Raw genomic sequence first — 11,843 nt, forward strand, 5'->3', positions numbered from 1 at the left:
ATCGAATATCTTTTTCTCAGCTTTCGAAGGACTATTTACACACTCGATTTGGAGTTTTATAGTGTCTTCTAGGCCCTATACAAGACAGATAGGTCAAGTAAGTACAAAATTTGAAAATTAGTTATTCTCAATTAAGCTCAATCATTTGCCTATGACCAAAACTAAGTTAAGGTGAGAAAATAAGTGTCAAAGAGATGTCAATTGAGCTAAGAAGAATAGAAAAATATTAAATACAAATGCTCAATCAAATTCCCCCAAACTTTATCTTTTACACTCGTGGGCAAAAATTAAAGAAATACTAAGAAAAAAAATCAAACTAAAAATAATTACAACTAAAAGAAAGGTATGAACAAGGCACACACATTTTTTAATGGATCCTAACAATACACTAAAATGAGAGAGATGGAAAATTGAAGAATGGTCTCAAGGTAACAAGCAATCCATGAACACATGATTACAAAATGTAAAGTGGACAAGTAGTCAAGTCAAAAGTAAGAATGTACCATGGTGATAGAAATTTCTCAAAGAACAACACTCACCTTACCAAATGTGTATGAGTTTGTGTTTTACACTCAAGCACCACATGTAACTAGCACATCCAAATTTTGATTAGATTTTAATCCATTCAACTTGAAATACACATGCATCAAAAGATAAAAATAACTTTTATTGGTTTGTAATGTATGGCTTAGGTAAGGGTGGATATGAGAAGGATATTTAGGATAAAAGTAAGGGAAAATAGGAGTAATGGGAAGTAAGTCAACAAGTAAAAAGAAGGTTAGAAACAAAGAAACAAAGTGAAGAACAATAAAATTAAAGTAACAAGAACTTACAAGAATGAAAATGACCCACAACACATTTTTTCATTCATTGTTTTTTCTTCTTCTCTTTGTTTGTACATTTTTTTTCTTTTTGAACTTTTTCTTTTTATACTCCCATTTTTTTTCTCTTTTCTTTTATATTTTTTTCTTTTGTTTTCTTCTCTTCTTTTTTTCTTTTCAACAAGTCACAAGAAAATGAAATAACGAAAACAAAGGAACTTTCATAAAACAAAGTACAAATCTCCCACATTTGTTTGAAACCCACTACCAAAAAATTGAAGGCCTTTTTTCTCCCTAAAGTTTAGGACAACATGGTTTTCCATTTTTATGGCTTGTAGTGAGCTACAAAATGAAAGAAGGGGTTAAAGGCTCAAAGTGGGTGACAATGGATATCAATTCAAGGTAGGTTTATTTGGGTAGTGGCTAAAAGAAAGAAGGCCTAAATCATCTCAATCAATGCATGTGCAACAAGGAATGACAAGAGAAGCAAGGCAAAACCTAGAGTAATCTAGCACAAGGGTGAAGTCACACATGAAAGAGCAAGAATGGAATAATTCAATCCATCCACAAAATCCCAAAAACTCACAAGGCATAATTCCATCACACGTGATCCACCTCAAAATTTTCAAGCCTACTTATCACTACCACAATTGCAACAATGGCTCACTTCAAGCATGAAACCTCTCTATTAAGAATGATACATCTCTCACAAATTTTACAAGTTAGAAATCCTATGAAAAACATGAGAAAGTGCCTAAATTCAACAAAAAAAACATTAGATAACAGCAGTTGTAAAATTTTATTATTTTATTATTTTCTGTATATAAAAACAATAAAAACAATAAAACAACAAAACAAAACAAATACAACAAAACAGGAAATAGAAAACAACATACAGATACAAAACTGAAACAAAATATAGAAAGACAGACAGAACATAATACAACTAAATAGAGACAAAAAAACAAATAGAAATGAAAAAATTGAAATAGAATACAAAAAAAAAATAACAACACAAATAGTAAAAATAGAAAACAATGAAAACAAAAAAAAAACAAAAAACAAAGAAAACATAAAATAGATTTTTCTAAACCTCCCCCCCCCCCCCCCCCCCCCACACACTTTAAATGCTCATTGTCCTCAATGTGAGCATGTAATGAAATGCTAATAATGAGACAACATATAAAAGAAAAAGGACGGAAACTCCTCAAGTGCCATTCAAGGCACATCACCACATAAAATTGGCAAGACCAAAGAGAGGTCCACGACAAATTCCTCCTCCACTTGGGGACTCTCATGAAAAAGCTTGAGTTGTGTTCGCACTTCGAGATACTACTTGTTTGTGTGGATGCGAAATCTATTGGCAAGTGCATTGGGTTGTCAAGTAAATAATTAAAACGGTGTGAACCGAGTATCAAACTTAGGGAACTTGTTCATTTGGTAAAGGTTTGTTCAATAAGCAGGCATATGCAAACAGAAATCATGATTGTGAATGAAAGTAAAAGTATGTTCTATTCTAATTACAAAGCAATAAACGTGAGCAAGTAAGTGTGAAAATAGATATCTAAAGGCTTTGGGTCCTTTTACTGAGCAAATTGATGCAATTAAGGATGTTTCTCTAATTAAAGATGTTTCTGTGTTCTATGCTGAAGGCTCAAGTACTAAACACCGATGTCTCGTGAGTTTAGCCTAATTCTAATTAAACTTTGTTCGCAGATGTCTCTTATTGAACTTAGCTTAATTGAACAGCTTTATGATCATAGCATAATAAAAACTAAATTATTGCACTCCGTGTCCAGACATACGGTAACCTAATCCTGCTCTATCAAGTTCTAAGGAGACAATACATCTTTCCATGCTGAAGCCCCTAACAGTACACACATATGGGTGATCAAGCCACACACATGCAATAATAAAGTACTAATAGAAACGATGAACACATAAAACAACCTTAATTAGATAGGAAAAGACTTTACATCAATTACTCAGCAAGAATCCCCAACTAAGGATTTAGCCTTCCATAGCAAGGAAGCTCTTTTTACAATGAAGAAGAGGAATTAAGAGAAAGTGCTTGCTTACAAAGGAGTGGAGATGTCTCCTCCACCTCTAGGAATCTCACAATCACTCAAAAACTCACAAATCTTACTAAAAGATCAAAACTTGGCTTCTTTGCCTCTGTGCATTTCACTCTTCAAGCTCTTATAGCTATTCAGTGCTCTCTCTCTTTCTTTCTTCTATTCCAGGCTTAAAAAGGGCTCATTGACCTTGACGTCGCGCTTAGCGCCATTCTCGCGCTTAGCGCGAGTAAGTGAATTTTCGCTCAGCGCCAAACTCGCGCTAATCCTTGAAGGTGACAAACGACTCGCTGAGCGAGTTTATGACACGCTGAGCGCGTGCCTGCATGACAGATTCCCTTATAGATTCCTCTTATTCGCTAAGGGCGTTGATGCCTCCCTTAGCGGATGACACTCACTAAGCACATTGAGCTCGCTTAGCGAGACATCAACTTTAGCACTTCTTCAAAATAACTCCTTTTTGCCTGAAATTGAAGAGAAATTGACATTAATTCCATACACAAGGCTTCTACTAAGCATAGATAAAAGCAAAGCAAAATTTATTTACAGTCCTACAAAAAGAACCATAAATTGGGTAAAATATATACATTTTGTAAAAGTTTTCTATACAAAAGTTAGTCGTATAAGACGACTAACAAACTCCCCCAAATTTATAGTTTTTCTTGTCCTCAAGCAAAGAAAGAACAACTCACTTGTCCTCAAGTGACAAAATCACAGTGATTATTCACAAGGTGTTTGCCCCAAAGAATTCAATCACATGAAATGAATGGCATACAATGCTTCAATCACAGCTTCTCACAAGACATGCAGCTTTTCAAAGATATGAACATGATTATTAAGGAACACAACTGAAATAAGCTAGTAAGAGCGACAGATATCAAGGAAGGATCATTAACCAAGGCCTCACAACTACTATTTCACTCAAACACAAGTGTTTAGGCTTATCCAACAATCAACAACTAACACAAGTCTCAATCTTTGCAATTCATCTCATGCCATACAGTCAAGAACACACAAATTGAATCTGAAGGACTTTACTAGGCTTGTAACGAGGCTAGGCTGCAATCAATTCATGGTTTTTCTAGGATGCAAAAGCTTAGGTTCTAAGAGAGCATTCATCCATAGATCAACCTTTTTCTTTTTATTCCAACTCTATTGCTTGCCTTTCCGCACTTAGCTTTTCTTTTTCTTAAATAGCAGCACACAGATTTTTATTTTATACTTATAGTTTTTTAAAATACTTGTTGCTTTTTAGATTATTTTGTGTGTTGCTCTTTTCTTACCATTACAAGCATTCACTCCATAATTCCCCCAAATTTGGGAAAATTTGCTTTGAACCAAAATTTCCTTTTATGAATGATGCTCTCCTACAACCTAAGACAAGGTAGAAGGAGATAAATTGTACAGGCTTAAGGTTCAATCAAACAATCATACTTTCAGCTCAAAATGGGTGCAAAGGATAAATCAATCATGCACAAGGTAAGCTTTTTAGCTAAGTGGCTATCTTCAATCAAAGCATGCCCTTCATCATCTTCAATTTCACGCATTCATTCCATACTCAGAGATTCATGCAAAAATCATTACTCAATGTTAGTCGTTCTCTCATCGACTTATGGCTAATGAGTACCTTCACAATCAAACTGACAAACTGGCTAACATTTTCAGTCATACTTCTAATTACATGCTCATTCTCTTCTAATGGCTACAAGCTTGATCAAAACAATTATCTAATCATTCCAATCCATTTAAATCATACAGTTGCTCATTCAAATCATTCTCAAACACTCATTTCATGCAAAACAATCCATTGCATATCATTTTCAATCAATTCACTGTTCAAACAAGCTTTTTGGTATACACAAACAACTCAAAGTGCTGAAATTTAAATAACTAACATTTAAAGAACTGAAATATAAAAACTGAAATTAAAATGACTGAACAAAAATCATAAAATAACTGAAAATAAACAAAATGTTTAGGATGACAAATTTAAATGTCCTATTCTTGTGGTTGCTCCTGTGCATGCTCATTAAGGTCCAACACCTGAGCAGCTGGTGAATCCTGAGAGATAGGCTGCTCTAACTCAGGTGCTGGTGAAGATGGTGTGGCATCATCAGCTATGGGTGTTGAGGATGGCTTTGGGATCTGATTTGTAGAAGCATTCTCCTCCTGAGCCATGTGTATACCTGCATCAAAATAAGAAGGCTCAGGAGGGGTGAGCTCATCCTCCCCCTTTGCTGCTGTTGTTGGCTCCTCAGAAGCACGCTCCTGGGCTACGGAGGCCCCACCCCCTCCAGAAGAAGAAGGCTGGGCTCTTGGCCAGGCCACCTACGCATCAAACTCCTCCATGCTCATGATGGATGGCAAGCCCAAGCCCTGAAGGCTCTGCATGATAATGGACTGCCCCCTGTGGATGCTCTGGAGCATGGAGTGCAACATTTGTGGTGCAAAAATAAAATCTAATGGTCCAGCAGATATAGAAGCTGGAAGTGGTATCTGTGTGGATGTAGGAGGAGTAACTAGAGTCTGAGTGGGAAGTGTCGCAACCTACCCTTCGGCGGGAGGGCGACGCGGGGCTCACGGGTGCGTCTTCCATGGGAGGAAAATGCACAGAGTCGCCACCAATGTTTATTCGAGGAAAACGTCGAAAAAACTGGAAAGGTGTGTTCTACGAACTTTAAGTGTGAAAGGTTCGGGAGTTGTTTTTACGCACGGGGAAGGTATTAGCACCCCACGAGTCCGTCACAAAGGACGGCAGCCTTTATTCGAGTGTGCAAATATGACTTCAAATTGTTTTATTTTCCCATTCTTACGTTTTTATGTCTTTTTACGCCTTTTGTATTTTTTATCTTTTTGTGGTCGACAAGGGTGTTTCCCTTGCTCCTACGTATTCCTCAATTGCGATAAGGAAATCAAACCTACGTAGTTCTTTGAGATCTGAATGTTGGTTAAGTTGTTTTTATCTTTTTTGCAAGATATATTTTGACCGAACAAAAGTCGTTTAAGGCTTTGGACCATTTAAACGATCTTTTGATTCTTTTGAAAGAAGAGAAACATTAAGGTGTTGGACCATTAACGGTCTCTTGGTTTTTTGAAAGTAGCGACAAAGTTACATGTTGATTTTATGCTTTCGAAAGTCCACGTTAACCAATAAAAAGCAAAGAGGACCGTTTAAGGCGTTGGACCTTAAAACGGTTTTTAAGTGATTTGTGGACAAAGCTTGATTTATGAGTTGATTTTAGCCTTAGTTTCACTTTGGTTATTAGTCAATTCATTCAAGGAAACTTTCAAAGAAAATCGTCCGATTGATTTTTTTTATATTATTTTATCCAAAGATATTTTGATTATTTTATTATTATTTTGCCCTTCTTGGATTAAAACGTGGTTACGACATGAATGATCGGTTGGATTTTATTTTAACAGAGATTAAACGATATTACAACTCAAATGATCAGTGAAAATTCATTTTATTATTTCTTAGGCGAGAAAAGGGCTTAAATAAATGGTTAAAGCACGTCAAAAGGGGGTACGGAAAATAAACGAGAATAAAAATAAAAGCACGCGAAACAAGTAGGGACCACTAAAGGTATATAGAAGGAATTGAAAGATCGGATTTCGAGAACTTACCGATTGAAGATCGAAGACCGATGAAGAACGAACGAAGAACAGTGAAGAATCTTCACGAAATCGATCACGGAAACGTCTCGGAAGCGTTATGGAAGCGCCTCGGCTTGGATTTTTTTCACGGAAACAATTTTCCTCACTAATTTCGAGAGAATCCTAAATACCATAAGGACTAAACAAAAATACTCTGCCCTCTTTCCCTTATTTATAGGGCAAAAGAGGGAGGTGGTTGCCACCCAGCTCGCTTCCACCAGAAGGCACCGCCTTCTGTTGGAACCCCCTGGAAGGCCCAAGTGGGCCTGGTTGCTATTTGCACACCCCTTTTTACTAAATACACTCCCCTTTTGCTTTTTTTGCTAATTCCTTTTCCGAAACGTTACGAAACTTTATGGATTACGTAACGACACTTATTTTCTTTCCGGAATGTCGCGAAACTTTACGGATTATGCAACAATGCCCTTTTTGACTTCCAGAATGTTGTGAAACTTCAAAGATTACCTAACGATGGGTGTCAAGTACCTCAAGGCGGTCAAGCGAAGGTTGCATGCCACCAAACAATGGTCCCCAGACGAAATTAGGGTATGATAGTTGCCCCTCTTTACTTATCTTTTATCAGAGATAAAAGCGAAGTAAAGATAAGACACTAATTTCGTTCGAGCGGAACATTGTTCGGCCGATCAATATCCCCACCAGCGGAACCTGCCATTCAGAAAGAAAAGAAAAGGCATCAGAAGCGTCAACAAACTTCAATGTCTTGAAAGTGATAAAGTTGGACAACCACGACACTTCCCCATGCCATCGAACTCAATCGCCCGCCGCCCAGCAGAGAAGAATCTTGTGCGTCATCAGGCTTGAATGTCTCCGGACGACGAGAGTAAAAACCTGCAAAAATTTTAAGAATTGTCAGAATCAAACGACCAACATCATCCTGATATCGTCGAACTCATTCGCCTCGGTGGATGAAAGGTATGGATGACCATAAGTTATCTCCGCCTACCACCTGACTCCATAGGTCAGGATGACAAAAGGTGCAGAAGACGATGTTAGCCTCTGCGCGTCAACAGGCTCGTTTGCCCCTGGTTGACGAAAGGTACGGATAACCATAAGGTACGCCCACATGTCACCTGACTCCATGGGTCAGGATGACAAAAGGTGCAGAAGATGATGTTAGTCTCTGCACGTCAATGGGCTTGTTCGCCCCTGGTTGATGAAAGGTGGGGATAACCATAAGGTACCCTCACATGTCACCTGACTCCATGGGTCAAGATGACAAAAGGTGCAGAAGACAATGTTAGTCTCTGCGCGTCAACGGGCTCATTTGCCCATGGTTGACGAAAGGTGCGGATAACCATAAGGTATTCCCCGCATGTCACCTGACTTCACGGGTCAGGATGACAGAAACCGTTTGTATAGATAACCGCTTGGGGTATCTCCGTACGTCACCTGACTTCATGGGTCAGGATGATAGAAACGGTTTGTACAGATAACTGCTTGGGGTATCTCCATACGTCACCTGACTTCACGAGTTAGGATGACAGAAAGCGCGAAAAATGACGTAAATCTCCGCGTGTCAACGGGCTCGTTGGCCTCGATTGACAAAGGGGGCAGAAGACAACATTAGTCTCTGCATGCTGTCAGACTCTGAGTCTGACAGATAGCGAAAGAGTGTTTATACAGATAACCACTTGGGTATCTCCGCCTGCCACCTAACTTCACAGGTTAGGATTAACAGAAATCGTTTGTGCAGACAATCACTTGTGTATCTCCGCACGCCACCTAACTTCACGGGTCAGGATGACAGAAACCATTTGTATGAATAACCACTCGGGGTATCCCTGTACGTCACCTGACTTCATGGGTTAGGATGACAGAAAGCGCAAAAGACGACGTAAATATCCGCGTGTCAACGGGCTCATTGGCCGCAATTGACGAAGGGTGCAGAAGACAACGTTAGTCTCTGCATGCTACTGGACTCTGAGTCTGACGGATAGCGAAAGAGTGTTTATATGGATAACCACTTGGGTATCTCCGCCTGCCACCTAACTTCATGGGTTAGGATTAACAGAAATCATTTGTGCGGATAACCACTTGGGTATCTTCGCCTGTCACTTGACTTCATGGGTCAGGATGGCAAAAAGTGTGGGGCGGTCGACAAAAGCGGGGCTTTTGCTCCTACGTATCCTCAATTTGAGATGAGGAGCTCAGACCTACATAGTTCTAGCTTTCGCGGTGTGAGACTAAAATAGTCTCCACCGGAAGATGCTGACATCTCCGGAAAGGATGCAGATGACCACGTTGGTCTCTACTTGTCAATCGGACTTGGGGTCTCCGAATGATGAGGTGCGGATAAACGGAAGGTGTCTCCGCATGCTACCAGACTCTTGGGTCATGATAGCAAAAGGTGGGGTGGTCGACAAAAGCAGAATTTTTGCTCCTACGTATCCTCAATTTGTGATGAGGAAGTCAGACCTACGTAGTTCTTGCAAAAGTGAGACTAAAATAGTCTCGGTGTTCTTTAACTAAAATGTGAACATGCTTTAGTAAAGAAACAAAACTCCCAACTGATCAGAGAAACATATAATTTTTTGATGAAAAACAATGTGTCTATTGGGGAAGGAGAGTATGCTGATGAAATTTTCTCATAACCATAAATGAGATTTTGGATGTGAAATTCTGATACCAATGCCAGATGTCGTACCGGATGTCACGACATCACGCTTCAGAACATGCAGATTATATTTGATAGTGTGAACAGATTAAACAAGTATATAACACAAGAGAATTGTTAACCCAGTTCGGTGCAACCTCACCTACATCTGGGGGCTACCAAGCCAGGGAGGAAATCCACTAAAATAGTGTTAGTTCGAAGATCTAACAGCCACTGTTTACAACCTTCTCACCTAACCACTACCCGTGCAATCTCTACCTAAGAGCCACTCTTAGATATGAGAACCCCTCTCACTCCCTCTCAATCACTCTCCCGTGTTTACAATTAAATCAAATACACACCAGAGATTGCTCTCTGAACAAAAGAGATCAACTCTACACACTAGAGATCAACTCTACACACACAGGTCCAACACTTGAAGTTAGGATAACATCAAGGTGGCTCACAAAACACTCAAGTCCCAAAACTCACAAAATAACTCTTCAATCCCGGACTTGGTAGAAAACTCGTGCAGCCTCCATGTTTTTATAGCAGTGTGTGTATCTGGGCTGCAACAACTTGTGCTGGATGAGATCTATCTTCTTCTGAAAAAATCTGCACTTAAAGATCTAAAAGATACAGTTTGATCTTTTAGTTTTTATCTTTAATCTTTAATCCCTGAACGAACTCTTCTAGTTTGTAATTCGAACTTTAATTATCTTTTAATTCGTTCCTAAAGATAGATCATCTTATCTGTTGCTAACTGCACAATAATCTGTTAAAGATATAACAGATTTATGTGTCCAGTATTTTCGGGCCAGATGTCCTGGACATCGTATCCGACATCGTGGATCCTGCAGCTTCACTTCTTTTATCTTGCCTTGTGCATTGTGCAGCAACTCCAGTATTTTCGGGCAGGATGTCCTGGACATTGTATCCGACATCGTGGATCCTGCAGCTTCAATTCTTCATTTGACATTTTATCTTGCCTTGTGCCTTGTGCAGCCCGATCTTATTCCTTGACATAACGTTGGACATCATGTGCAGCAACTCCAGCTTTCCTTCATTGTCTAAGTGCTTATGTTTTAACAAAATCTTAGCCAATCTTTTAAAACTCAGTAGAGCCAAGTACTAACAGGATGTTAGCGTTTCGTTTCTAAACGACCATTTAGAAGAAAAATTGGGTCCAACAAAAATAGAAGAAAATCACTCAAAGCGTATGAATCTCACACAGTTAAGTGTTTTATCCTAATTCCGAACCATAGATATGTCATGACTTGATTTTGCAAATCATTTCCTATCAAATCAAAGATTACATGCGTGATCATGGATCAATAGGACTTTTTCGGGAATGGTGTTTTTGGTGGGAAATTTGGCTCTGAGTGTTTTGGCCTTTTCCTTTTCTGTTTTTGTTTAGTGCGAGACAGAAAAGTCACCTTTCTTATCAAAGGGAGAGGACCACTTCATATCGTGGTTTCCTTTCTTTCCTTATTTGGTGGTGACAATTCTGTATTGTTCATATATTGTCTAGTCCAAAGACCTTTCTGCATATTTCTTCTGTTTTCTTCTGATCTTTGATCAGGAATTTCTTTCTTTTTGCTTTCTCCCAATCTTTGATTGGGAATTTTCTTCTTTTGCTTTCTTCCAATCCTTGATCGGGAACTTTCTTTTTTTGTTTTGTTTTCTTCTGAGGGCAAGGATGGGCATTCTCACTATGGGTCAAGGTTTATGGTGACTTGGGATTTTGGCTCGAAGCTTGTAGAACGGCTGGACATGATATATGTCAGAGTGTTGGTTTGGCCAACGGTTCAAGGATAAAGGGGATATTCCACATTATTTCCATGACACACATGCAACAATGATGATTAGGAAATTTTATACAAAACTGGTCATGCATGCACCCATGTGGACACTCAAGCATCAAGTTTTTATGGTCATGTGACACTAGGGCTTAGGATTCATTTTTCCTATTAAAGTCAACCCAATGTTTCCAAAACATGTTCTTTTATCAATTCATGCATTCATCCAGTCCATTTTGGGCATTTTTTTTGGAAAATTTTCACACCATTCACCCTTCAGGTGCATACACATTTTTTCAACAAAACCCTTTGTTTTGATCAGTGAATCCTTTTCAAAGAAAAAGTTGGAAGTTATTTCTTTTTGACAGCATGTTGGATTTTTAGCTAAATAATTTTATTTTTTATTCTCTTCATCTATTAAGTTATTATTATTTGTTTATTTTCTTTTTCTGAAAAGGTCGTGCGGATGAGGGCACACACGGCCTACTTACGTCAAACCACAAGGTAAACGGAAAAAGAATGCAATGGTAAGTCGCAATAAAAAACAGTGACAAAATAACTGAGAGCCGTAATGCCAAGTCATAGCGAAAATAGAAACAATAACTGAAAGCAGTAATGTTAGATGAAAACAATAACCGAAAGCAGTAATGTTAATAACAAAAGTGTGGCGACCTTGGTCATGTGGCCCCGTTCCCTCCCAAGAAACCGAGCAGGTCAGTCATATCTTCATCCATATGGGATTCATCCTCCCCACCGGGGGACCCTGCAGGCTCCTCCCCTGTCTGGGCATCGGGCCAGTCTCTAGGCCATGCGACCTCAGCCCCAAACTGCTTCGGGGTAGGGCATACAAAAGGGATGGAACCCTACCCCTGCTGAC

The sequence above is a fragment of the Glycine max genome, chromosome 7 (assembly GCF_000004515.6).
Source record: "Glycine max cultivar Williams 82 chromosome 7, Glycine_max_v4.0, whole genome shotgun sequence".
Lineage (NCBI taxonomy): Eukaryota > Viridiplantae > Streptophyta > Magnoliopsida > Fabales > Fabaceae > Glycine > Glycine max.